Source organism: Muntiacus reevesi, chromosome X (genome assembly GCF_963930625.1).
Source record: "Muntiacus reevesi chromosome X, mMunRee1.1, whole genome shotgun sequence".
NCBI classification, from domain to species: Eukaryota; Metazoa; Chordata; class Mammalia; order Artiodactyla; family Cervidae; genus Muntiacus; species Muntiacus reevesi.
The window spans coordinates 15,708,223-15,735,050 of record NC_089271.1 but is presented as its reverse complement, the minus strand read 5'-3'; the positions used below and the strand labels follow the sequence as shown (position 1 = coordinate 15,735,050).

At 46.1% G+C, this 26,828-nt stretch overlaps 1 protein-coding gene and 1 long non-coding RNA gene across 4 annotated transcripts in view; one reads left to right on the top strand and one right to left on the bottom strand.

Moving 5' to 3' along the window:
• RAI2 (retinoic acid induced 2) overlaps positions 1-26,828 on the top strand; it is a 69,732-nt gene that overhangs the window by 27,639 nt on the left and 15,265 nt on the right. The gene's annotated exons all lie outside the window — the stretch shown is intronic.
• Positions 6,021-15,766, bottom strand: LOC136153198 (uncharacterized). 2 transcript variants are annotated; one of them, XR_010660370.1, is made up of 4 exons: positions 15,590-15,766; positions 13,849-14,110; positions 13,116-13,225; positions 6,021-10,524 (listed from the first exon to the last, which is right to left on the bottom strand). It is a non-coding gene; the product is annotated as an uncharacterized lncRNA (long non-coding RNA). The 2 variants fall into 2 exon arrangements; XR_010660369.1 differs by lacking the exon at positions 6,021-10,524 and having other exon boundaries at positions 11,467-13,225.

The following is a 26,828-nucleotide window of genomic DNA, read 5'->3' as shown; positions in this document are numbered from 1 at the left end:
TGCTTCTGTGTTGGAGTCATTCTTTTCTCCAACAGGTGCAAGTGTGGGTGCGGCCCTGCAGATTGCAGGTGCTGCTGAGAAGTAAACTGACCCTGAGCTGTCAATTTAGAGGCAGAGAAGTGCTTTTTCACAGAAGGCAGTGGCACTCCACTCCAGTACTCTTGCCTGGAAAATCCCATGGACAGAGAAGCCTGGTAGGCTGCGGTCCATGGGGTTGCGAAGAGTCCGACACAACTGAGCGACTTCACTTTCACTTTTCACTTTCATGCACTGGAGAAGGAAATGGCAACCCACTCCAGTGTTCTTGCCTGGAGAATCCCAGGGACGGGGGAGCCTGGTGGGTTGACGTCTGTGGGGTTGTACAGAGTCAGACACGACTGAAGCAACTTAGCAGCAGCAGCAGAAGTGCTTTTTATCCGCGCCTTATCTCACCTCTTTGGGGAGCTCGCTGCTGGTTCCCTTTCCCATCAGTTCTCCCCTCCCTGAGCCACCACCACAGCCTGCACAGAGTCCGGTCTCATTGCCTCTCCATCCTCTCCTAGAAGCCCCCAGGGCTTGGCCATCTCCCTTCTTTTACCTGGACTTCTCGAGAGCTTCCTTCTCCTGGTAGTTTATTCTGTTCCCATATCTTTCTAGCTTTAGGATATTGCTGGCCAGGCAGAACCCATAGAAAATGACACTGCATAGCCTTATGATAAAATAATTAAGCCTTTAGGTTGCCCTCAGGAAAAAAGTAAAGTGAATCAAATTATTAAGACCTAGACATTTGTCAGATTCACCATCTGGGCATTTGTAGGGTGAAAATAATTATTGAACTAGGGTGTGCTGTGGGTGTCTCTCTTGCTTGCTGTCTCTCCTTTTAAATTTTTAATGGGAACATTTTTTGTTTAAACCACTTCTTTCTCCTAGTAGACAGTGGCCATCATAACTGTGTCCAGCTATAACATATTGCTCGTGTGTGCTCAGGTTTAATTTGAAAGTGACAATAGTAATTTCTTTGAAGTCTCATACTCACCCAGAGCTAGCCTGCCATTTGTTGCTTTAGAATCCCAGAATTTCCTCGAGGAGGAGAAAGAATAAATCAACATAAAATGATGTAATAAAATCCTCTTAAATAACAACCAGGTAGTAAATTAACATATACACAACCTTTGAAATGATCATGTACAAGGAAGTCGAATGCAGCAAACAGCTGGCTGGGTGCCTGCCCTTGACTAATAGGCTGAGAGATACAGCTGCTGGAAAGATATTTGAGAGTGAGTCCTAAATGCAGAAAGGTGTCTTTTATTTAAAAAAAAAAAAAAGAAAAAAATCAGATTCTTCGTTTGACAAACCCTAATTTCATTGAGATTGACAGCACTGCCTTTGTAGAGTGTACATTTAACAAATGAGATTGAACAACCACGCCACTCAGTTTCAGCTAATTTAATTTGACAACCAAAGCAGGTAGGTAGAATAATGTACTTAGAGAGGGGCGGGTGAGAAAGCTTCCTGGGGTTCAATGACAGGGCTTGCTGGATCAGGCTAAAAACCGAGAGCTCCTCTGTTGCTTTTGTATTTTTGTTGTTTCGTTTTCTTTTACTTCTTAAGTTGACATATAAAAAGTACATCAAGTGAGTTCATCTTAAAGGTACAACTTAATAGATGTTTGCCAGTGTGTACTTTTCCAGAGCCACCATCCAAACCAAGACATAGGACATTTCCATCCATATGAAAACTCAATTCCCAGTCAATATAACCCCCTTCTCCTGCCGTCAAGGTAACACCATCCTGACTTCTAACAGCTTTTTAGGATGGTCATCTCCTTCATTTTTCAGGCCATGTGTGCTTTTGCATCTGTTTTCTTTCACTTACTGTGAAATTCATCCATGTTGTTGTGTATCAGTAATTCACTCTCTGCTATTGCTCTGTAATATTCTGTTATGTGAATATGGCAGCACAGTTTATATATTATTGATGGACATTTGGATTATTTCTGGTTTAAGCCTTCAGCTTCAGCTTATTTTTCTGGATAGTCTCTACAAGGGCATCCTAGAAATAACCAAAAGTGATATGCACACTGGTGAACTTGTTCCAGACTGGTAGCAGAATCCACTCACCATTACATGAGCAACTGTTCTGTGTCCTGAATTCAAAGACAGTCTTGGGTTATCGTTCTCCTAAGAATCATGCCAGCTTCATGTTCTCTCATCCAATCCCCCACAGAATTGTGGGGTGAGGATGCTGCTTCATTTTCCTTGCCTCCTGTAACCCTGAGATGCAGGAAGGGGAGGTGAGCAGGGTCTGCAGCCAGTTATAATGAGACAGCTTAGCAAACAGATGGGAGGGTTGGCCTTGGGGGGAGGGTTTGAAGGCAGCGAGGAAGGGAGAGGAGCCGTTTCTCATCTGGATGACTGTGTATCTGGCACCCTGCCCACCTTTGGGCAGACTCAGGGACGCAACTTAAATTAGGGCATCCTTCTGGATCATTCTGACACCTTTCCATTCTCTGAATCTGGGAAATAAGCCACTATCATCTCTCATAAAGACATTAACCCAGTAGTAGGGCTGGGGTTTTTTTGTCATTGGGCAGAAACGGGCACAAAGGGCAGTCATCCTAGAAGGCCTCCCCCTCCCTCCAGCTGATGGGTAAGGCAAGTAGCTGAATATACAGATGCGGCAGGCCTGCGACCTTCAGGGATAGGCAGGTCTGCAAGCCAGATCTGGCGGTGTGGAAATGAAGGGAGAGGAGGGTAAGCCATTTAACAGTCTCGACTTGCCTGGGGCTGTCTTGGGGTGAGCACTGAAAGTCCCAGGTCCCAAGATGGTTGGTTGCCCTAAAAAGCAGAAGAACTTTTCACTCACTTATCTGTGCATTCAGTTTACAAACAGTACTGAACTCTTAGTATAGACCATGCACCTTGCAAAGTTTGGGGGTAGAGAGCTGATCAACAAGGCAGTAGTGATTCCTGCCTCCCTTCCTCTAGGGAGAAGAGTGGGATTGAGGGAAGTGATTACAGTCGAGTGCAATGCTCTCTTTGATTGGGATAAGAAGGCACTGGGTTTTTTTTTTTAATTAATTAATTTAAATCAGAGGCTAATTACTTTACAATATTGTGATGATTTTGCCATACATCGACATGAATTAGCCATGGATTTAAGTGTGTCCCACCATCCTGAACCCCCCTCCCACCTCCCTCCCCACCCCATCCCTCTGGATTGCCCCAGATCACCAGCTTTAAGTAACCTGCTTCATTCATCAAACTTGCACTGGTCATCTATTTTACATATGGCACCAGGTGTTTTAATTGGGAAAATACCAGAGGCTATGAAACAGGTGAGGAAGACAATACACAGCGGATTCCTCATCTCCTTAACATATCCACAAACTTCTAAAGTTGCTCAGAAAAGCAATGTATAGCAAACTGATGCATTCAAAACCTCTGTGGAACAGATAAGGTGGGGCTGGAGAGTGATAAGGAAGTAGACAGATATAGGTTGTCTCCTGTGATCCTCCAAGCCACAGAGACCCCCCAGGACTTCTTGTTGTTCAGTCGCTAAATCCTGTCTGACTCTTTGCGACCCCATGGACTGTAGCACACCAGGCTTCCCTGTCCTTTACCAGTTCAGTTCAGTTCAGTCGCTCAGTCATCTGACTCTTTGCCAGCCCATGGACTGCAGCATGCCAAACCTCCCTGTCCATCACCAACTCCCAAAGTTTACTCAGACTCATGTCCATTGAGTCGGTGATGCCACCCAACCTTCTTATCCTCTGTCGTCCCCTTCTCCTCCCACCTTCAATCTTTCCCAGCATCAGGGTCTTTTCAAATGAGTCAGTTCTTTGCATCAGGTGGTCAAAGTATTGGAGTTTCAGCTTCAGCATCAGTCCTTCCAATGAATATTCAGGGCTGATTTCCTTTAGGATGGACTGGTTGGATCTCCTTGCTGTCCAAGGGACTCTCAAGAGTCTCCTTAAATACCAAAAGCATCAATTCTTCGGTGCTCAACTTTCTTTGGAGTCCAGCTCTCACATCCATGCATGACTACTGGAAAAACCACAGCTTTGATTAGACGAACCTTTGTTGGCAAAGTAATGTCTTTGCTTTTTAATATGCTGTCTAGGTTAGTCATAAATTTTCTTCCAAGGAGCAAGCATCTTTTAATTTCATGGCTGCAGTCACCATCTGCAGTGACTTTGGAGCCCCCAAAAATAAAGTCTGCCACTGTTTCCATTGTTTCCCCATCCATTTGCCATGAAGTGATGGGACCAGATGCCATGATCTTAGTTTTCTGAATGTTGAGTTTTAAGCCAACCTTTTCACTCTCCTCTTTTACTTTCATCAAGAAGCTCTTTAGTTTTTCTTCACTTTCTGCCATAAGGGTGATGTCATGTGCATATCTGAGGTTATTGATATTTCTCCTGGCAATCTTGGTTCCAGCTTGTGCTTCATCCAGTCCAGCATTTCACATGGTATACCCTGCATATAAGTTAAATAAACAGGTGACACTACAGAGCTTTGACGTACTCCTTTCCCAATTTGGAACCAGTCTGTTGTTCCACGTCTGGTTCTGTTTCTTGTTGACCTGCATACAGGTTTCTCAAGATGGTCTGGTATTCCCATCTCTTTAAGTATTTTCCTAAGTTTGTTGTGATTCACACAGTCAAAGGCTTTGGTATAGTCAATAAAGCAGAGGTAGATGTTTTTCTGGAACTCTTTTGCTTTTTTGATGATCCAACAGATGTTGGCAATTTGATCTCTGGTCCTTTACCATCTCCCAGAGTTTGCTCAAACTCATGTCCATTGAGTCGGTGATGCCATCCAATCATCTCATCCTCTGTCGTCCCCTTCTCCTCCTGCCTTCAATCTTTCCTGGCATCAGGGTCTTTTCAAATGAGTCAGTTCTTTGCATCAGGTGGTCAAAGTATTGGAGTTTCAGCTTCAGAATCAGTCCTTCCAATGAATATTCAGAACAAATTTCCTTTAGAATGGACTGGTTGGATCTCCTTGCTGTCCAAGGGACTCTCAAGAGTCTTCTCCAATACCACAGTCCAAAAGTGTCAATTCATTGGTGCTTAGCCTTCGTTATGGCTCAAGTCTCACATCCATACATGACCACTGAAAAAAACTATAGCTTTGACTACACAGACTTTTGTCAGCAAAGTGATGTCTCTGCTTTTTAATACACTGTCTAGGTTTGTCATAGTTCTTCTTCCAAGGGGAAGAAAAGTCTTTTAATTTTGTAGCTGCAACCACCATCCACAGTGATTTTGGAACCCAAGAAACTAAAATCTGTCACTGCTTCCACTTCTTCCCCTTCTGTTTGCCATGAAGTGATGGGACTGGATGCCATGATCTTCATCTTTTGAATATTGAATTTTAAGCCAGCTTTTTCACTCTCCTCTTTCATCCTCATCAAGAGGCTCTGTAGTTCGTCTTCGCTTTCTGCCATTAGACGGCTATCATCTGCTTATCAGAGAATGCTGATATTTCTACTGGCAATGTTGATTCCAGCTTGTAACTCATCCAACCCAGCATTTCACATGATATACTCTGCATATAAGATAAATAAGATAAATGATATACTCTGCATATAAGATAAACTCTGCATAAGATAAATAAGCAGGGTGACAATATACAGTCTTGTCATACTCCTTTCCCAATTTGGAACCAGTCTGTTGTTTCATGTCTGTTTCTAACTGTTGCTTCTTGACCTGCATACAGGTTTCTCAGGAGGCAGGTAAGGTGGTCTGGTATTCCCATGTCTTTAATAATTTTCCAGAGTTTTTCATGATTCACACAGTCAAAGGCTTTTGCATAGCCCATGAACCACAAGTAGATGTTTTTCTGGGACTCCCTTGCTTTTTCTATGATCCAATGGATGTTGGCAATTCTATCTTTGGTTCTTCTGCCTTTTCTGAACCCAGCTTGTACATCTGGAAGTTTTCGGTTCACATACTGCTGAAGCCTAGTTTCAAGGATTTTGAATATAACCTTGCTAGCACGTGAAATGAGCCCAATTGTGTGGTAGTTTGAACATTCTTTGGCATTGCCCTTCTTTGGGGTTGGAATGCAAACTGACCTTTTCCAGTCCTGTGGCCATTGCTGAGTTTTCCATATTTGCTCACATATTGAGTGCAGCACTTTGGCAGCATCATCTTTTGGGATTTGAATTAGCACTGCTGGAATTCCATCACCTCCACTAGCTTTGTTGACAGTAATGCTTCTTAAGGCCCACTTGACTTCAGGGTCCAGAATGTCGGGCTCTAGACTAGTGATCACACCATTGTGGCTATCCGGGTCATTACGACCTTTTTGATATAGTTCTTCCATGTATTCTTGACACCTCTTCTTAATCTCTTCTGCTTCTGCTAGGTCCTTGCCATTTCTATCCTATATCATGACCATCTTTGCATGAAATGTTCCCTTGGTATCTCCAGTTTTCGTGCAGAGATCTCTAGTCTTTCCCATTCTGTTGTTTTCCTCTATTTCTTTGCATTGTTCACTTAAGAAGGCCTTCTTATATCTCCTTGTTATTCTCTGGAACTCTACATTCAGTTGGGTATATCTTTCCCTTTCTCCCTTGCTTTTCTCTTCTTTCCTCAGCTATTTGTAAAGCCTCCTCAGACAAACACTTTGCCTTCCTGCATTTCTTTTTCTTTGGGATGATTTTGGTCACCACCTTGTATACAATGTTATGAACCTCTGTCCATAGTTCTTTGGTGACTCTGTCTACCAGACGTAATGAATCTATTGAATCTATTCATCACCTCTGTGGTATAATCATAGGGAATTTGATTTAGGTCATACCTCAATGGCCTAATGGTTTTGCCTACTTTCTTCATTCTAGTCCTGAATTTTGCAATAAGGAGGTGATGATCTGACCAACAGTCAGCTCCAGATCTTGTTTTTTCTGACTGTATAGAGCTTCTCCATCTTCAGCTGCAAAGAACATAATCACTAATTTCGGTATTGCCTTGCTGCATTTATTCGCCTGCTCAGAGGGCACCTATTGGGTGGTGCAGAGCAGGCAGTTGTGTGGTGAGGAGATATTGGTGCTGTCCATGCCCATAAATTCACACTAATGAGCATACCCTGGCAAACCTCCTGCCATCTTTTTGGGTTGTGTGGATAAAATGCTTTGTTTGGGGGTGGGGAGCAGGGATGATGTACTGGGTTAATAATTCAGTGCGTTTGTAAACAGGGCTCTAGGAGTGAAAAGTTAGTGCCAGAACAGAACAGCATGTACTTCTAAGTATGTAAAACTAATAGACATGTGTTCTTGCCTAAGAGGCCCAGTTATTGTCTGTTTAAAAGGAAAAACATTTTAATGCATTAGAAATATATGGCAGCTGTTGTAAGATCTGAAAGGCCAGCCCAGTGCAGTTTCTTTCATTTTTCATCCATTTCACCAATATCTATTGACATATATGCCCCTGAACATTTTACTTTCTACCCAGTCAGCACATAGCACCAACAAAACAAAACAAATCCCCCCAAACTGAAGCCCTTATCTCCGTGAGAAGGTCCAGACTTTTATTGCATTGTCAAAGACATAACGAAGTAGGATGGCTTTTGAATTTTCAAATCTCTTTCTTATATTCCTCAGCTTAGATGGTGTCAGCGGTGTTTCTGTAAAGTGTGTCTTTCTATTGGTGTCTGTAGAAAAGAGAGGGATGAAGGATTTTTTCTAGAGGGGAATTTTGATGATGTGTTAGAAATATCCCAGATCTGTTGGGTGCAGGTTTTTGTTTGTTTCACTTCTTTGCCTACTTTTGCCACTGTGCAGTTAAAACAAATCCTTCCAGAGGATTTTTTTCCTATCACATGGGAGGCAGTGTACTGCTCACTTGCTTTGAGTAGTGACCCTTTGAGGGTTCCCAGTTACCATGCAGCCCCTTTCTAGTCGAGCTGTGGTGGGTTAGGGAGGGACCATGACGCCCTCCCCTAAGTGACCTCCAGGCATTCCTTTGAAAGGAAGCAATGATGAAGACTTAGCCATGAGGAACGAAGTGCCTCTTCTCTTTACAGTTTGACGGTGCCTTCCTTTGTAGTTAGTTCAGCACGCTTGTCCTGATTTATGATTTTTTGCCATCTGGTTTATTTCTCTTGTTGTTTTGTATTGTTTTAAATATGCCTGAGGCCATCTTTGAGTCTTTTCTTTAAAAAATACAAATTGAAAAAGCAAATCATAGGAGTGTCATTTGAAGGTTAGGGATGAAAGAGAAGTTTAAATCGGTCTTGGATCTTCCCTGTAAAGTTCAGTAGCTAAAAATAAAGTTCTTTTTACTTTGTTGATTATGTAATAGAACACATTCTCAGATGTGAACGCTATGGAATGTCTCAGTTGTTCAGAGAGTTCTTGTTTGGGTTTTCTTAAACAGAGGTGCAAAAGTTCTATCAAACAAGTGAATTTGTCTGCTTAGTGACTGGGCACCTATTGGGTGGGAGCCACTTTGTTGGGGATCACTTTGTGATGTTGATAAGTTTTAACCAGAGGCAGGACTTGATTTTTGCTTGGTCTAACCTCACTTTTCATTCTCTTCAACTAGGTTGCTCTCTCTAAAGAAAAACTTGTGTGTGGAGGGAGTGGGGAGGTAGTCCTGCTGTAAGAGGAAAGGGTGGAGTTGGGTCGGGAGCATCTTTGTTTTTAAAAGAGAAGGTTCTCTGGGTGCTGTGTGCTGTGTTCTGGGCAGCCATGAAATATCGGTGACCTGGATAACTATGTTTAAACCATGTTCTTATTAAAACCAGCAGTCCTGGCTTTCCCAGACAAAGAAATTCTGAAACAATTTTGGAAATACATTCACAAGAGTGGAATTCATAAATGGAACTGTACAGCCATCAGCTGCACTGTTTAGACATAAAGTTGGATGAGCAAAGGGGGAATTTTACAAGTATGGTTTCAAAGCTTTTAAATGAACTTGCCTAATTGGTAGTAGTGATGTAGAGCATCTTGTTGGAAGGAAAACAAATCTTGTATCTAAAAACGTTCTCTTAGATGTGAAAGCAAACGCAGCTTCAAACAATGCTTGGGAAATATCTCGGTTAGGGATTTTAAAAACGATCCAGGGTTAGTGCCTGGCACGTGGTCAGTTGCCTCACACAATTTAGCAACCTCATCAAGAGGTTCCTAAATCCAGTCAACTGACCTTAGCATCACCAGGGTGGAGTTTGGGACCTGTACATTCCTAGACCCCATTAGATGTATTTGGCCAGGTTCCTGGGGGTCAGACAGAGAATCTGTATGCTCAGTGGGCTCTCTGGGGATTTTGATGATTGGCCCAATTTGAGAACTGCTGGCCTAGTCCCTTCCTCTGGATAGGATCCTGTACGTACCATTCCAGACAATTTTTTTGCCCCACAACTGGCCATGAAACAGCATCTCTACAAATGCCATCAACTCTGGATTATACCTTTATTCATTCGCTGAAGCTCAATTTTAAAATCCAGTCAACTATATGATTCTTTTAAATGACTTTGAATCAAGTCACATGCAGTGCTTCTCAAGGTTTATTGCTGTGTGTTACTCTTCTGCTTGAGTCCTCAGGCCATCTGACTGCTCCTAGGTGGGTGGGCTAGAGGCATCAATAGCATTGTCCCCTTGGGTGTGGGGACAGTTGGCAAGGGATTGGCACAGTGTGAGGCATGCTGACCCTCACAGCATCTTTCCCGGGATGCCAGGAACCCCACTTCACAAGTGGGTAAGGTAGAGTGATGATCCAGGTCGCAGAGCTCAGGAGAAGAGCCAGCAGTAAAGCCAGGCCTTCAGGACTTACCCCCACTTGTTCCCCCACTCTCTCTCGCCCCAAGCCAGATGCTATGTTTTCTTCTTTGGAGATGTGGTTCAGCCCCAGCTGGGCTCCTCGAGGCACACTGGCTCCTCTGGAGACCTCTGTAATCTATTCAGAGGGACAGCACGTCCTGTTCTGATTTGGCATGTTTGAGAGCCATCAAAGGTAGGACTGTTCGTTTCTGAATTATACACAGGCTTCCCTCCATCTCTAGAATGTAATTAAGAAAAAGGGCTTGAGGAATACCAATTTCCAAGCCAAGAGTCTTATGAAGCTGCCAAAGGAAGTAGATACCAGCAGCTTCTGCTGGGTGCCATGTGGGCCGGGGCTGCTCTTTGCTTCTCGGCAGGAGGGAGCGGCTATGTGTGGTGCCAGGAGACAGCAGAGAGGCAGGCCTGGGGGGCACTTGCCTTCTGCCCTTCGGACATTGCAGAGGTGAAGCCGGAGCCGGGCTGGCATTTCTCAGAGATTCCCAGACGGGCCCTCCGTTGCTGGCCTTCCACCATTCTCCGGATCAGCAGGGTCACTCACCCTTAGCACTGTTGACCTGGGACCAGACGTGTCTCTGCTGTGAGGCAGTCCCTGTGCATGCTGTGGGATGTTTGGCCGCATCCCTGGCCTCCACTCGCCGGATGCCTTAGCACTCTCCTCTCACAAGTTGCAACAGGAAAAAAAACGTCTCCAGACACTGCCAGATGTCCCCTTGGCAGCCCGGACGGAGTCACACCAGGTTGAGAACCGCTGGCCTAGACCTAGAGTAGAAATAGGAAGACAACATCTACCGTGGCGGCAGGGGACACTGGGTGGAAATGCTGGCAGGAGCCCCCAAATTCCCATCTCCCCACCTTCTCTCACGTGTATAAAGCCTTCACCACCCAGGGTCCCCTTAAGGGGTAGGTAAGCCCCCAACTTGCTCACTGGGCCTTCTCCTTGCTGTGCCTCGCCTCCGCACCCCCCGTCCTTGGTACACGGTGCTGTGACCCCAGTTCATACCCAGTTCTGCCACTGAGTAGCAAGTGCCCTGTTCTCTTCATGCCACCGTTTCCTCATCTGTAATGTAGCAGTAATAACAGCATCTCCTTTGTGGGGTGGTTGGTGAAGATTGGGTATTTATAAACATTTAGAAGAGCACCAGCACATAATAAGCGCTTTGTATAAGTGTTCTATTAATAAAACAGAAGTGATCCGGATGAAGAACCTCTGTTAAATACAGCCATTCAACAAATGCTTATTAGGTGTTGAACAGGGCCCCACTCCTACCATTCAGGTGCTCAGTTTGGCCATGAGCCCCCCAGTAACTTAGGTAAGTCAGTAAGTAAGTTCGTAAGAAGCACTGCCCTGGATGTGCTCTCCCATACATTCCCCGAGGAAAGCCCTCAGCATCCCAGTGGACACAGCATCCAGCCTTAGTGCCCCATGCGCTGCTTCTTGTTCATTGTCAGTGGAACCCTGCTTCACCTTGCCATAAGCTCAACACTCCATTTCACAGTGACTCAACTCTATATAGCTCCAGCTATAGCCAAAATATGTGGAACCCATTATTCAAAATTTAGGAGCACCTCTGTGAGGAACCTGAGGTATTCTAGTTGTTGGGTACACTAGTTGGGAACACTTTCCTCCCTCCCTCCCTCCCTCTTTCTTCCCCTCCCCGTCACCCTCCCTCCCTTCTTTCCTCACTTCATTCCTCCAAATATGTAGTCATTGAGCACTGTCTGTGGACTGAGCATTATTCCAGGTGCTGGGGATACTTTGATGAACATGGCAGATAAGGAGCTTGCCTTCCAGATGGAATGGAGGAGACAGAGTATAAATAGTAAATCAAGGGGAAAAAGAGAATTTGCAAATGTGATAGATGCTGAAGGAAGGACACATAGAAGTGATGTGAGAGTGAACAGCTGGGATGAAGTTGTGGGCTTACAGATGGTCATAGACTTTTATGTAATGAGACTGGTTTGATTTGAGACTTCAAAGCTGAGCAGGAACCAGCTGTAAAGACACTCCAAGCTGAGGAAACAGCAAGTGCAAAGGCCCTGAGGCAGGAAACAGTGGTAGTTCTAAGAAAAGAAGTATTCTTAACATGGAGGAGAAAAGTGCAGAACAGAGCAGAGACTGGAAAGGGGTAAAGTGGGGCTAGTCTGTAGGGCTTTGTAGGGCTTGGCTTTTAGTTTAAAACCCAGTGAGAAGCCATTGGAACTGAGTAAAACAATCTGATTTGTGTTGGAAAAGAAGGAAGGAATGGCCAAGCATGTGGAACACTGCAGGGACAAGTAAGATGAGGGCTGACTTAGTGGATCTGGCCATGTGATCAACAGGACGTAGTAAGAGCATCACAGGGAAAGAGTAGACAGCAGCTGCGCCCTCTGTCTTTTGGTTTTAGAACATACAGTCTCACCAAGGGATAGTCATTTGCATTGCAAGGGATCCTTAATGTGATAACACTTCTTAACACTGCTTTGGTCAGTTTTCAGGGAGTTATTTGGCTTTAATTCTCACTTTAGTAAGAGACTTACTGCAAAGGTCACAATGATGGTGGTGGTGGTGATGTCGTTCTTGGTGTCAATGACATCACCAGGCTCCTACTGTCAACCTCTTTGGTGATTTTTTAGTTGTGAAACAGTGCCAGCCCAGCCATATACCGCCTCACTGGACCTCCGAGCTCGATCCATGACCCAAGTTCATTGCAGAATGGCTGCCCAGAGCTGGGGGCTGCCTGTGACAAGGCAGAACTACCCAGGCCCCTGGCAGGTGGGTCCTGCAGGGCTCAGAGTGGTGACCTTAGCCTCCGGCGCCATGTTCTGACAGCTGTCCTCTGCATGGCCTTTCACTTCTAAAGTCCACCCACCTCTGTAACCTTGCTTGAACTTTTAAGCCCAAGAATGGTAGGAAATCCCTCAGGATAAATCCTTAAAGAGGCATTTGACAAAGCATATATAAACTTACACTTGGTGAAAAGTGACTGTAGCAGAAAGTATGTTTAGCCCAAGCTTAAATATGACTGTGCTTTTTCTGCGGTCTCCCACAGCATTTTGGAACCCTGACATTTTTCCTGACTGATCGTTCCCTTTGATTTTTTTTCCTCCACTGCTTTGATTTTGTAACACAAGAATAATATTTTTTCTGGACTAAACTTCTTATAAGTGGTCTTATCCTGGGAATGTTTTTAAATTTAAAGATGATTCTATTTTCTCTTAAGTACCAAGAAGTACATATACATACAAACACATATAATAGCTTCAGATGGGATAGTTTGACTTTTTAAAGGCATATTTGCAAAATTTGTTCCTCTTGATTCCAGTTCCTAATTCAAAGTTCCATCATATTAATGGAGAAGATGCCCAGTCACCTGCAGGGTAGACGTCTCTCCCGAGGGGCAGACCTTGGTTCTGTACAGATGGATCCACCTTCATTTATAGTGTCTTCAAGATGGATTCACAGGCGAATCCATCCCATTTTCTGAAAGGGAAGGTTTTTTACTCTTTCAAGGCAAAGACCCATCTTCAGTGTGATGGGCAAGGCTTCAGAATGTCAACACCTTTGTTTTTACCAGCTGGCAGGACTAGTTCCTGTCAGTAACCACGTGGGGGCGCATTTTGTACTTAACCCATCCTGGGAGTGGGGGGCTGACAGAGGACTGTGCTGTGCTTAGTTGCTCTGTCGTGTCCGACTTTTTGCAACCCCTCTTTGCAGCCCTCTGGAGTGGGTGGCCATGCCCCTTCCCAACCCAGGATCGAACCCAGGGCTCCTGCACTGCAGGCGGATTCTTTACCGTCTGAGCCACCAGGGAAACCCAAGAATACTGGAGTGGGTAGCCTAATCCTTCTCCAGGGGATCATCCCGACCCAGGAATTGAACCAGGATCTCCTGCATTGCAGGTGGATTCTTTACCAACTGAGCTACCAGGGAAGCCCAACAGAGGACTGCTTTGCTCCAAATCTAATATCAGGCCCTGCCTTACTGTGAGTTTTTTTAATAGCTTAGCTGACTGACTGGTAGGACTTTTCTATAATCTCAATCCTATTTAGGAGGGTCTCTCTTGTGCTTACGCCACTGAATTCTCGGATGGTCTGAGTTCTTACCTGAAAAAGTAAAGTGAAAGTGTTAGTCGCTCAGTCGAATCCAACTCTTTGCAACCCCATGGACTGTAGCCCGCCAGGCCCCTCTGTCCATGGAATTCTCCAGGCAAGAATACTGGAATGGGTTGCCATTTTCTTCTCCAGGGAGTTTTCCTGACTCAGGGATCAAACCCAGGTCTCCTGCATTGCAGGCAAATTCTTTACCATCTGAGCCACCAGGGGAGTGTTTCTTCTTTCTTATCTGAAAGTCTCTGCAAATCTCAGTCTGTCATGAAAGAGAGTAAGTGATTGACCTTGCCTAAGGGTGACCTTCTCCCACCTCCCCACAGAAGTGGAATTTCAAGAGCATGAGTGTCCTGGACTATCCACTCTTCCTCTCCTGTTGCCCACAGATCTCTCTGTAATCAGAACTGTAGGCACTTGGGCAAAAATTCAGCCAGGGCCTGCATTGCTTTGGGGTGATGCCAAGACGTAGATTTTCTGGGTAGTGAGTGTGAATGCTTTTAAATTGCCCTCCAGAAAGTTTTTAACCAATTTGACTTCCATATCACCAGATATTTGCTGTGGTGCAAGTATTCATTCATTCCTTCATGTATGTATCTATTCACTCCCTTACTGATTCTCTGCACCACGATGGTGTCCCAGGCACTGTGGACTCACACAAGTACTAATGAGCTCCTGCCCTGAGTGAGCTTGGTGGGTTTTCTCTGTCTCTGTCATGAGAATTGAGACTGTGCATCTGAGCCTCCTGAGGACTAACCAGGAAAAGCGCTCAATCATGTCTGGAGCAGGGTGGGGGCAGACCCGAAGGTGGGGTCCTCGCCACTGGCTGCACATTCAGATCACCTAAGGAAATCTCAAAGATTCTGGCACCCAGGCCGACCATGGAAGATTCTGATTTCACTGGTCTGGGATGTGACCTGGGTATTCGGATCTTTTAAAGCCCTGTAACTGAGTCTCATGTGCAGCTCACCACCCTTCATTCAGGAGAGTCTGGCCTAATGAAAACCCTCCATCAGGTCCCCACTGCCTCTGCTTCTGACCTTATGCTTGTCACTTCAGACTCATAGCATTTGCTATTCCTTTGCACACCTTGCCCACCATGGCCAGCACCATGCCAGGCTGACAACTTGCCAAGAAGAAAAATCACCTTCCTTTTCTCTTATTTATTGCTTATTTATAGTTTAAAATGAAATTCTCACCTCATTTAGTGCTCCACAGTGAGGGTCCTTTGGCTCCCCTATCTTTATTATAATAACAATAGCTTGCCCCTGCTGAGTGCTTACTGTGTGCCAGGAACTGTTCTAAGTGTTTTTGCCTGTTAACCCGCTCACTCCCTTCCACACCCCTCCAGCAGAGATTCTGCTCTGACCCTCCCCACATTGTACAGATAACAACTCTGAGGCATAGAGAGGTTCGGGCACTCGCTCCTGTGCCCACAGCCAGGGCATCTCCACCTTATTTCATTAAGTGAGACTCTTCTCTCCCAGTCCAAAGGGTTTCTCTTGGATTACTTATGCTTCAGCGTTGTATTTCCTTTCTCAAATTGGAGCTTCAGGGCGTGAGTAAGGGTACGCCTGAGGTCTCCCAGCGTTCCAATGTTTCCACGATGGCAAACAGCAGCTTAGCACAGAGAACTTAGCGAGGGAAACATGCCACAGCTTCTTGGCCAGCAGTTTGAGTCACTTTAGTTGCATCCACTGCGGAGACGCAGCTCAAGTAACTAAAAGCAGAGGGTTCTTACCTGTGCCAAAAGATGTCAGGCCCTTCTGCCACTCGCACCCTCACATCTGCGTACTTTCAGGCTTGTCCTCACAAGAAAAATGAGAGGCAGAGCGAACCCCGAGCGTGATTCTGAAACAGCCTGTATTTGTCTCTTTGAAAATACGTAGAACTTCTCATCTGCTTATTCTCCGGGGAGAAGTCACAGACTCTCGGAAGTCAGTCATTGTGATCTCTTGAGTCATAATTTCGGCAGTTGTAGCAGAGCCCAGGGTGGGGACGCAGGATGGAGGCAGCACGTGGGTCTGTTGCCATAGATGAGTCAGCCATAGAGTGGAAGGGCTGAAATCTCCTCCTGGCAGGAAAGGATTAGCTGGTCAAAGAGGAAAACAGATTTGAGAAATCCATTCACCCTGAAGATTTAATAGGGAATGCAGGTCAGACTGACTCCAGTGTCTCTAGTCACAGCACTGTTTTATCTTGTACTCAACTCAGAATTGCAAAAGAAAAGGGGAGGTAAGTCTTTAAATGCTGACCTTAATATTTCCATCTGTATTTTAGGAGTAAGAAATCTTATGTGTTGAACTGAAAGGATAGCCTTCAATTACATGTAAAAGTATTTATCTACTACTTATGTATTTCTCACTTATTTATAGATTATTAAGAAAAATTCTTTTTTCTGCTTTTGTGGTCATAGTGCCCAACTCAAATTTCAAAGAACATCACCAGCGTATCCTTGATGTTTTTCTTGAGAATATCACCCATGATAAGAAAATACCTTGGAAATACTCACATGGTTTTGGACGTGGCCCTAAGACCATTAAAGAATATGAGAATCCTAATTAGTCATCAAATAATCTTTTTTTGTGATACATAACTTCTGGTTAGAACACCATTTCAAGATGCTACTTGTCACCTTATTACCTGGAAGCCACTTGGAGGCATTTTGTGGAATCAAGCCATTTGAGGGCCCAGAGGAGCAGCACGTTGCCAAGAACATTACCTTGAACAGAAGGGACTTTGAATTCTAGTCATAATCTTGCCCCTAAATGGATGGGGCAAGTCAGCTTTTCTGAGCCTTTGTTTGCTCATCTGTAAAATGGGTTGTACTAGGTAGTCTTTGTGAAATGAAAAGTGGAAGGCCAGGCGTGACCTAGTCCGTCACTCGGGAACTTTCTCACTTCCCTCCTCTGTCTCCCTGTCTCTGTCTGTCTGTCACACACACACACACACACACACACACACACACACACACACACACACACACACACTTGTCAGAGCACTGGAATGCTGCCATGCTATGATGTTTTCTCGTCTTTTAGGTCTTTGCTCCCTGAAGCAGTCTCTCCTCCACCGCATCCCCAGTGTCACTAACCCTGACTTAGTTTCTTCTTAGTACTTAGCCCCATCAGAAAGTATAAGAAGACACTCCAGTGCTGGTGCTGGGGTAAACAAAGGAACTGAGAGCATAGACTGTCCAGAAATAGACCCACATGTTGTTGAGTGGGCCATGCCTTCATGAGTGTTTGTTATTTTAAATGTTAATAATATTAAAAATAAAAGAAACAGTTTTTAAAATAAAACGCCCAAAAGGGAAAGCCATGCATGGAACAGTGTTATGAACCAAAGATGATGACTACATACATCCTGTGCACCTGTGGCCCAGGGGGTTAACAAGGAGGTCTCTACTCCGGGTGGGAGTTTGGCGTGCATGACCAGGAAAGACCTTTGGAGCCCAGACACAATTCTGTGTTGAGCATATACTGGGCACCGGGCAATTTCTCCTTCACCAGCAGGAGGCGTTCTTTCCCCGTTTCACAGGCAGGGAAACTGCAGCTCAGAGAGGCTGAGTCACTTTTCCAAGGCCACACAGTTCTGAAGGGGCAGAGCCAGGGCCAGTTCGTCATAAAGTCACCCTAGGTTATTTGAGGGCTGCACACCACAGCAACTGGGCCAGACTGCTGTGGCCTCTTACTAGAGAAATAGAAGATTCCTCAGCCTCATGCAAAATAGACCTTTGCCCTTAAGGAACTTCCAACTTCTGCTCCTGCGCTGTTTTCTGGATGCCCCACCCCTTGAGGAGGTCTCGGTAGCAGCACTTTGAAGCCTCTCCCACAGTGCCTCCCAGTCAGGCAGCAGTTGTGCAAAAACCAACACATTTTGGCTCTTGCTCACCTTAATACTCCCTCCCTTTCCCAAACACAAAAATATTGGCATTTCCTGGAAAGTGGTTTGGGCTCAAGGCCTGATAGCTATCCCACACTCTTGGACCAGCCTCCTTTGGGGCCTCTGTTCTTTTATTTCATGGAGCATTTGTTTGGAGGCTGACGCTGCTGCCTCCTTCAATTGTACCTGGGGTAAAGGACCCTGGCAGGTTCCCTGGTAGGGGGTGCTGCTCCCCCTTACCAGCAGCATCCTCCATCTCACATCCCTTCACTGTGCTCAGAATTGGTCAAAACTTACCATGCGTGCACTCAGAATCGCTTTGGATTGTTTTTTCTTTTTTGCAGTTTGATAGTATTTTCAATGTCTAGTTTCTTAAATCAGGGGACAGCTTGCATCAAATGTTGTTGAGGTTTGACAGAAAACAACAAAATTCTGTAAAGCAATTATCCTTCAATAAATGAATAAATAAATAAAATGATTTAAACATTTTACATCAAATGATTCTTAAGTGGCCAGATATATCAGTGTTGACTATTGTGCTCACCTGTGTAACCACTGCCTGAAAGAGGTTATAAAACATTTCCATCACCCCAGGAAAGTCCTTCTCCCTCCCCCGCTCACCAGAACAACTATCTGATTTCTATCATTATACATTTTTTTGGCTTGTTTTTGAATTATGTCAGTGAAATCTTATAGCAGGTACACTTTTGTATCTGGCTTCTTTCGCTCAACACAGTGTTTTTGAAACATCAATGTCATTGCTTGTGGCAGGAGTTCACTAGTTTTTATTGCGGAGCAGAGGTCCACTGTGTGGGTGCTGCCCGTTGTGTTTCTCCATTCACCTTTTGACAGACATTCAGGTGGTTTCCAGTTTGTAGCTCTTATGACCAGACTGTTTGGAACATCTGTACACAAGTCTTTTGTGAATATATCTTCTCATTTGTCTTGGGAGGGTGCCTCAGATTGGAATTGCTCAGCCTGAGGATGGGCAGGTGTTTAACCTCGTTAGAAACTGCCAGACAGTCCTCCAAAGTGGCTGTGTCATTTTACCAACAGTGTATGAGCATTCCAGTTGCTCTGTATCCTCACCAACTTTTGGTGTTACAGTCTTTTTTACTTTAGTCATTGGACTGCAAGGAGATCCAACCAGTCCATCCTAAAGGAGATCAGTCCTGGGTGTTCATTGGAAGGACTGATGCTGAAGCTGAAACTCCAATACTTTGGCCACCTGATGTGAAGAGCTAACTCAAGTGAAAAGACCCTGATATTGGGAAAGATTGAGGGCAGGAGGAGAAGGGGATGACAGAGGATGAGATGGTTGGATGGTATCACCGACTCAATGGATATGGGTTTGGGTGGACTCCGGGAGTTGATGATGGACAGGGAGGCCTGGCATGCTGCAGTTCATGGGGTTGCAAAGAGTTGGACACAGCTGAGTGACTGAACTGAACTGAATGGATGTGATATCACCCTTTAGGTTTTTCTTCTAAAAGACATTTTTAAGAATTTTCAAGCATGTCAGTCAGTGCCAGCTCAGACACTGGAACGGTCCTGTGGAGAGGAAGCAGAGTGCTAGATTTTTATGGTCAGGAGGTTTCTGCTTGTCATCCTTGTCCCTGAAGTGGAGTCTTTCCAGCCCTGAGGGCTGCCTGTGGGCTACCATGGGGCAAGCTCAGGGCCAGGGCCCCAGAGAGGCAAGGCAAGCCAGGAATCAGAGTCAAGACAGGCGGGGCCCCCACTCAGGGAGATCAGAATGACACGTGACAACTGCAGGAGACAGATCACAACATGTGTGCATGCACACACACACACACACACACACACACACACACACTGAGAATCTAAGCTTTAAGTAGCCAGCAGGCACAGGCCAGTTCACAGTCCCACTGTCATTTCAGCTTCAGTGATCACCCATGGTACGAAAGCTCCACTCAGTGGAGACATGACAACATTTCCAATTTCTTACCTTGTAGTTAGCCTAAGCAACTGGAAGTCTTCCAAAACCGGTTGCCCAGCATGGGACCACTTAGGTGGCAAGCATCAGAAGCATTCCTGGACAGGGAGCAAGAGGGCTGGCTATGGCTTTCCTGACTTCTCCTACCCTACCCACCCAGGGGTGTGGGGAGCAACTCTAAAATACTTTAGTTGATCTGTGTATCCTGAATATCCCTAGTTTTACCCATTTCTAACAGTCATCATGCTAATTAGCTGCTCATTTTACCCCCAAAAGAGCATTTCTGATATTCCCTGTGCTCTGCTAGCCAAACCTCAAGTATTGATAGAGATGAAGAGATAACTAGAACTCAGCTAGCAGTCCGGAGTTGGACCTCCCTGGTTTGAACTCAAGCTGACACCTAACCCCCCACTCCTTGGGGTGGGGGGAATGTACACTTGATGACAACAGTGGTTGGCTGACTGCTGTAGGGCTTCACCTGAGTTAAAAATGTCCCACTGTAGGCGGGGGTGCCCCTACTGTGTAGAAAGTATTCTGATCAGTTTGCTCCCATGTGGCAATGCCCCAGAGGCTTTAGAGGAACAGATGTCTTGGAGAGAAACCCAGAAAGAGGGCGGTAATAGCAGACGTCACACAGAGCTCACTAGTAGTGAAACACCAGTGTTTGGTGGAGTGGGGCATGCTTTTGAAAGGGCAGTCTTTGCCTGGACAGTCGATGATGTAGGACACCAAGGTAAAGCTGACCAAGCCACGGATGGTAGACTCCCTGAAAGGAAAAGCTGCAGGGACCTCTCCTGTAAAGAATCCCGTGTGGCTGGGCAAAGGGCAGAAGCCCAGGCCTCCCTGCTCTTCAGACAGCAAAACATCAAAGGATACAAAGAAAGAGGGAAGTGTTGTGGTCCTCGCAGCTTCCTCTGGCCTGATGCCAGGCGCGCCAGCTTCCCGCATCTGTTTGCCTGTGCCATGCCAGGCCCCACTGCTCCTCCCTCCCATGCCCCTAACCACTCACACGGACAGGCCCCTAGAGGTCTCCAGGGAGAAAGGCTCCGGAAAGGCCGGCCTCCTGCTCTCTGATGGCAGCTCTACTCCTCCGGGCCTCTCCGAACCCCGCCAGCTCTGTGAATGCCAAGGAGATGAACTCTTTTAGAGGAGATTTATGCAGGAATCAAGCAGAGAATGGTCCCGAACCCACGTTCATAAATCGATTCAAGTCAGGAAGAACAGCCAAGGGAGTCAGTGCTTTTAGTACAGAAAAGTTTGCACATGGAGGCTCGGAAGTGCTGGGCTCTGAGCCCTTGGGCTGCTCCTGCCATTCTAGTTTTCAGCCAGGGGGGCTTGAGTTGCTCGGAGGCTGCAAGTCAGCCTGCCCCCAGCACTCGCTGTGCCCCAAGTCCCAGGAAGCATGGTAAGGCGCTGCTAGCTGCTCTTTCAAACAAGTCGAACATGGATTGTGGCTCAAGTACACAAAAGTTTATTTCTCACTCAAAGCCCAGAGTGGATGTTCCTTATGGAAGGTTGCCCTCCTCTAAGCCATGACTGTGGTGTGCAGATTCCATCTTGTGGCTCCACGGTCTCCACCAGGCGGCTTCCATGAGGTCCCTGTGCATCAAGCTGAGGGGAGGAGAAAGAGCTTGGAGCATCATTTGGGAAGGTTTGTAGAAGCCAGGCCTGGAAGTACTGTACTTGGCTTCCACCCACCTTCTGTTTGCTAGAACCCAGGCGCGGGCCGCACCGAACTGCAAGGGAGGCTGGGAAATGTAGTCCAGGCAGATGAAGCGATAGGTATGGCGAACAGCCGGCCAGGCAGCCACAGATGGCAAACTGTTGAGGGAAGGATCGGAATGAACCACTACCTGGGATGCGTTGAGTTGGGAAGAGAGAGTTGTCCTTCAGGGGCCAGGTGTGGCTGGTGCAGGGGTAGTGGTGGAGCAGGGAGCTGCCGCCGGGGCCGAAACAGATCGGGAAGTTCTAGGCTCTGGTCGGAGGTGAGAAGACGCTCCCCCTTCGCCAGCCGCACCAGCCCCCGCACGGTGCTCTCTCTTTCCGCCACCCCACCCCTCCCTCTTCCCCCAGACTTGCCTTCCCTGCATTCAGCGTTGTCCACCATTTTCGGAAGGCTCGGTCCCTTTCGTTCCCTGGGGATTCACAGCTCAGTTTGTGGGGAAAGAAAACCAACAAACCTGTTCACACCAAGGTGGTACTGATCTGCTGGGGTTGCTGAGAAAACGAGTTGAGAAAATAAATGTGAAATACCTAGAGGGTGCCTGGCACATAAGAAATGCTTAGTAAATAGGTTATTTTTCTCATCCTTGCAAGTGTATGTGTGTGTGTATGTGTGAGAGAGAGAGGAAGAGAGGAGGGGAGAGACAGAGTGCTAGGCAAGTCCCACAGATTAATCTACAAATTAATCTACTCTCTTCCTCCCCACCTAATGGTCTCCTGACTGAATCATGGCCTTAGGGCCTGTGAAAACATCAGAATTGTTCTGGTTGAGTCGGCAGGCCTTTGGCACACAGGCTCATTGCCAAAGGGCACCTTTTAAGCCTCTTTGGAGGAGCCAGCCACCTCGGTAATGTTCACAGTACCCTGTCCCCCCTCAGGTCCCGCATCTTTCCTCTAGTGCCTTCCTTCCTGCTTTTGGACACCTCTCCTATCCGCCACCCCCTCCCCCCCGCCCGGGTCCCGTCACCATTCCACTATCTCCGTTGAAATCCTGTCCCCATGGCAAGACCCAGTTCACAGGTCCTTTCTGGGAATAAAGGCTTAATGACTGGAACTTAGAGGTGCAGCAGGTGAGGACAAAGGAGAATCATCATGGAGCCTGGTTTGGGCACCCGCAGTGTTTGAGGGACAACAGGTGGACTCATTCCTCCCAGCCCACCTTGGGGTGAGTGCACGTGTCTGTGAATACACACATTCCAGAACTCTTTCCCAAACGAATAGGAAATGACACTTGTTATCTTCACCGTCAACTAGTCAGAGGTTACATGGCAGCTTCCGCTCCCCACCCAGCACCCTTGGCGTTGTTTATGCTGTATTACTTGCAGCCGTGATACAGTGAGTTTCTGGAACTTCAAAAGACTCACGGACCCAAAGGTCCTGCAGAGTGCCTTGTGCTGCTCTTGAGAGAGCCGCCTCCAGGCAGAATTCCAGAAAAAAGGCTCCCCATTTAAAACAGAATTCCAGAAAGAAGGCTCCCCATTTAAAAGGTGAGCACTTTCTGCCCCCCTCTTCCAGCATTATCTGCCTACTTCTGGGGTTGAGGTTACTATTATTATTATATTTAGTTAGTGTGCAGCTGATGAAGTGAAGTTGTTTATTTATTGGTTTTCCATCCCTGTGTTTGAACACAAGATCACCAACAGAGAGACTCCCTCTGTGACTCATCCCAGCCACACAAATGTGATTAAAAGAACTTTCTCAAGGGCCCCAGTTATATTCTAGCAAAGGAACATATGAGCCGGGCTGACCACCTCTGGAACAGTTTGCTTTTGAAAAGAGAGCCGTCTCTGCCTTGTTGTGTCCCCAGTTCTTTATGAGATCTTCGGGCACACTTCTAGCAAGTTCCTCTGTGGCTTGGAGGTTGCTATCATAACGGAGTGTCTTTTTCACAGGGGTCATAGAAAATGCCACCAGTTGAGGAAACACCTGGTCAGAGTGGCTTGAATTGGTGACATTTGGGTCATCACATAATAAACACTAGAACTTTCCAGGGCATGATTGGTATAGCAGACATGGTTGTTATCCTGTCCCTGTGTCCTCTCAGACTGACCTCTATATTCCAATGGCAGCTCACTGAAAATACCGGTGGTTTTTCCCTGAGGCTTTTTTTTTTTTTTTAGTCTCAGGAGTGCACTAGGCCCACGTGCTGGACCAGCTAGAAGTGCTAAGGAATTAGCACATCGTCCAGGAGCAGCCCTTGAGCTCTGATGCATGGATGGGAGTTGGTGAATAAATGCCCCAACTCCCAGGCAGGTGTTCTCCACTGTCTCCCAGCATTCCCTGTGCAGTTGAGCCTCAGTTGCCTGTGGTGGGAACTTACTTGATAAGTTGGCTTCCTTCCGTTCCAAGTCTCACTGCTTTACTTCTCTGCTGGTGTTTTCTAGATCTCCTCCCAAACAAAGTCAAGCCAGTCTGTGCAGGAGCCCAAACTACGATAAGAAGCCAGTTGGGATCAACAAAACCCAACAGCTTCGCTGCTGGGGGAGCAGCTTGTCGTTAGGGTTCCACCGTGGCTGTGGCATTGCAGTAGCATGTGTGCATGGGAGTGCAGTCCTTTGCGAGTCCCTGACCTTTGCATAGAAACCTCATAACACAGAAACCAGATTTGGAAGAGGTAGCCACTTCAGGAACACGGCCCTGTAAGGACAATTCCAGATATTGCTAAAACCTCTGGACCTGGGAGCCACATACTCATTGTGGTTCCTGGTGTGTGAACAGCAAGTGTTTGTTGATTGAGTCTCAAAGGATGATCCATAAAGGGGGAAGATCCCCTGGAGGAGGGCATGGCAACCCACTCGTCTTGCCTGGAGAATCCCATGGACAGAGGAGCCTGGTGGGCTATAGTCCTTGGGGTCAGAGAGTCAGACACGACTGAAGTGATTGAGCACACTTAGCACAGCATGAAGCAGTGAAGAATTGACTTGCATTTGCTTCTTCTCCTAGTTCTGAAGGCTTAAAGGTTGAGGCTATGTTCCATCCCCTTTTTGAACATCAGGTGCCTTTTAATGGAGCCAGAAAACTTAGTTGTAGTTATAGCCCCTTGTCTCTATGGAGGGATTCAAGATAAGAAGTTTCCTCCCTTTGTTTGGTGTCTAAAGTCTCTCAATGAGAGTTTCATTTCTTTGTTCTTAACATTATCACCAACTGAATTAAGTTTATTATACCAATAGAGGAAATGTAATTCCTGAATCTATCCATCATAGACTTCATTGAGAATGAGTTTATCAGTTCCATTCTGGAAAACCCAGTTTTGATACAGGAAACCCAATTCTGACTGCCCAAGGAGGGGTGAGAGGTAGGCAAAAACTATGCGATGAGCACCAAAAGAAAATAAATCTATGTTGTTTTCTACAACTGACAAGTCACAAGTAAATGTGCTTGGTGGTTTTAAGAGCATAGAAGCGTTTCCCAAATTTGGATCACCTTTTTCATGTGCCTCTGGTGGTGGTGAATGATTTCCTATTTTCCTGACCTCCTCTTTCTACTGGAAAACTCTACTCCTGCCTCTCTCTCCCTCCACCACGTGGCACAGCAACCAAGCTGTTGTAGCTCAACAGCAACCCCCTGTGGGCAACTGAATAAAGCTCATTCAATACTTTTCTCAGCTTTTCCCTCAGTTTCTGTTCCAGCTGAGCAACCACTTTCTCGTTTGCACGTGCATATACTTTTTTATCCCCAGCACCCCACTACATTTTTTCCTTCAACTCTTGCTCTGTTATCTAGAAAATTCCTCTGCTTTCTCTCTCCCTCTTGTCCTTACCCTCTTCCTCCCCTCTTTCACCCCTCCCTTGTTTTTGAGAAGATGCTCCTCATCTTGCAGCTAGGCAGGAGAGGAGAGCTATTTAGGCCTTTGTGTCTAGAATAAACAAAACAGTAGGATCTGAAGTGAAATTATGCATCATAACTAATCAGCGATAGCTTTGGAACCTTGCAAATGCTCATGAGTCCATATTCAAGATATAAAAGGCTCTGGCCACCTCCCTCTTCTTTCTCCCCCAGCCTCTCAGCCTGAATGAGAAATAAATTTATGTATTTACTGAATTGTTCTCCCATTGTCTTTCATTTCCAGTCGTGCAACAGTGTTGTTTTTATTTTCACTGCAAATATTAATATTTCAGCAATGTTGGGGGTTAAGTGAGTTTTCTCGCCATCAAGTGTAACATTAATTCTATGGTAACTGCCTTCCCAGTTCCTAGCAATTGATTTTAAAATGAACCTTTGAACAAACAGGGTTTTAGCTCAGAAACTGAACATACAAACCCATTGGGAGCATTTGTCATGCTACTTAAGATGCTAAGAGGAACTATGGACCGTGGGTCTGATAATGAAGAGAGTGATGCTGGTGACAAGATGACAGAATGATGGTGATGATATGACGACTGTGACAGGAGGATGATGATGCTGAAAACCATGATAATGGTGATGGCAGTGGTGACGATAGGGGTGATGATGATGTTAGCCATGTTTTCTTGAGCACTTTCTAAGTGCCAGGTCCTGTGCCAGGAGCTTTACACTGATTATTTCCTTTCATCCTTACAGACATCCCAGGTCTTCCCGCCCCCACCGCCCCTGATCCCAGGTCATTTTTAATCTCCATTTTGCACAGAGGGATACTGAAGCTTAAAACTAACCTGCCCCAGGTCACACAGGTAGCTAGGCAGAGCTGAAATTTGAACTAAGGTCTCTCTGAGTTCAAAGTTTATACTTCTGACCTGTCTGGTGGAGGGGTCATGGGGAGCAGGGTGCAGTGCCCAGGGTGAGCCTGGTAGTGTTCATGTGGAGAGTTGGTGGGGATAAAGGGAAAATCTGAAGTCCAGGCCTTTGCACTTTGCAAATGTGCACCCCTTCCTTCCAGTGACCCCTCAGAGGGTCTATTTCTGGCACACTAGTCTCTGGAAAATGTCCTGCTAATGACATGGGATTATAAACAGTCCTTTTCCCAGAACAAAAATTTAACCTTTGTATCTCAACCTAATTAGAAGTATTTTCTCTTCCACAGGCAGGTTCCACACACCCCCCCGCCCCGCCCCATCTTTGTTCCTTACTTAGGAGGTTTCTTTATGGCCAGGAAAAATCTCCAAAAACCATAGCTTTTGGGGATGATAGACCCCGGCCTGAGATCTTGAACATGACCTGGGCTCCTGTACAAGATGGCGCTCCAACACCAGCACCTGAGGTGTTCGAGTGGTGTGTGTCCAGCTGACGGCTACGGGGCCTTGGCCACATGAGGGACAGAGGCTTACCGGCTCTCACAGCCCATGTGCCCCGAGCATCCCCTGCCACCACCAACAGTTCTTCATGATTTTCTTCAGTGATTGTGAGGCATGCCTCTTCCCTTCCACTGTGGTCACCAACACTTGAGGTTGGCACTTCTTTCATCTTAGTTTCATGGGCAGCCCTCTCTGGGCAGTGTTTCCTC